The sequence below is a fragment of the Myotis davidii genome, unplaced genomic scaffold, assembly GCF_000327345.1.
Source record: "Myotis davidii unplaced genomic scaffold, ASM32734v1 scaffold18, whole genome shotgun sequence".
Lineage (NCBI taxonomy): Eukaryota > Metazoa > Chordata > Mammalia > Chiroptera > Vespertilionidae > Myotis > Myotis davidii.
This window is the reverse complement of record NW_006292696.1, coordinates 6,454,187-6,455,874: the sequence shown is the minus strand read 5'-3', so window position 1 is coordinate 6,455,874 and position 1,688 is coordinate 6,454,187.

Genomic DNA, 1,688 nt, shown 5'->3' with positions numbered 1-1,688 from the left:
AAGCCCTTGGTGGAACCCTGGGGCCAACAGTGCCCCAAAGAAAGCCCTTTGAGAGTGTAGGCCGATCCTCAAACGTGGAGACTGGAGCTATGCACAATTTTCCAGGGGCGCTGTCCCCAATGCTAATTACTTGTGGCCTATTGATCAACTAATTCTGCTCACTGGTCAATGACAGCGGTGGAGGCCCACTGAGCACCCTGAGAGGGCACGATTCACCAGAGACCTGTCATGTTCTCCTGGGGCCCTTCTCACATTTTAAAATTCACATTGACTTCCTTCTCTGGGCCAGCCTGATTTGATTTGAGGAAAACTCTTCAATCCTGCTGGTTTTTATACCCCACTCTTGGCTTAATGCCTAAAGCAAGTTTTTCCTTTTCCATTTCCAGCAGGGACTGAACAAAGCAGGCTTGGGTGCCTACAGAACCGGTCAGAACTGGCCAGGAAATATAATAAAGAAGCTTAGTGAGCAGAGAGCTGTTGCCCCCAGCTGGAGGCTCAGCATGCACAACTAGCCAGAGACACTGGCTCTGTAAGTAACCACACATTCCACATTCTTCTTGTGGCCTAGTAGCCATCCCGGCAGGTGGCAGCCAGTGCCAAGGAGTAACTCTCCCCAAGTGGACACTGGGTGCTCACTCAACAAATGCTTTCCGCTGACAGTAACCCCTGACCAGTTACACATACACACTCTTACTATATTTTTGCTCTCGGGGCCAAAGCTGCCCTTGCAGCAAATGGAGCTGACAGCTGCTCCCCAAAGGAAGCTGTTCCCCAAAACTGCTCCCCAGCTCCCCACTCCGACTTCTAGCCACCGCTTGAAATTCCACCAATAGAGCTATCAAGTATTTGACCCCAAGCTTTGCTTCCCATTAAAATGCCTCTCCTCCTCTGTTTCCTTTCTGGTCAAATGACATCAAAGCACCTGCTCTGTGTGGAATGGGAAATTCTTTTGTACTTAGGTCTTGAGGATAAACATGGTCACTGGCTCCTTTCTTGAAAACAAGGAGAATGCGAAGCACAGGGCACTGGGTGGAAGTGGAGGTGGGAGGCCTCACGGAGGGTCCCAGAGGAAGCTGATGCTGGAGAAAACACCTTAAGACCTTAGGAATCCTGCCCTAGAATGTGGACCTTGATTTTTACCCTCCACCATCTGTGATCTTTAGATTCGCCAGTACCTTCCAACAGGGCCTGTGCCCAAGAGAAAGGTAAGACCCCTGTGCTAAATAAAGTGGGGGGACGCAGGCAGGAGGTGGAAAGGGGGAGTGTGGGGACCAGCACTCTCCTGATCATGCCCACAGGGCTGCCCCACTATCCCCGCTCGTTCCCTGGGAGCACAAACACCCAGAGCCAGCAGGAAAATATTCTTGCCTCCTTCCTGGCCTGGCTGGAGAGGGAGCTGAGGGCCAACGGCCCGTGGTGTTCCTGCTGCGCCGGGAAAACTCTAATTCAAAGTCAGAATCCCTGGGCTGGAGAGGGCACCTGGGCAGCTGTGTCCTTCCCTGTTGGGTTCTCTGTACAGAGAGCCCTACTCTTCCTGCCCCCACCCCCAAACAGAGAGCGCCCCTTTCTCTTGCTTTTCACATAGGTGGTGTGTACCATCCAGGGGGGCGGCTGTCCTGAAAAGCTGAAACCAACAGACAGGTGAGCGTCTTCCTGATTCTTCAGAGCTCGAGACAACCCAACCTCTT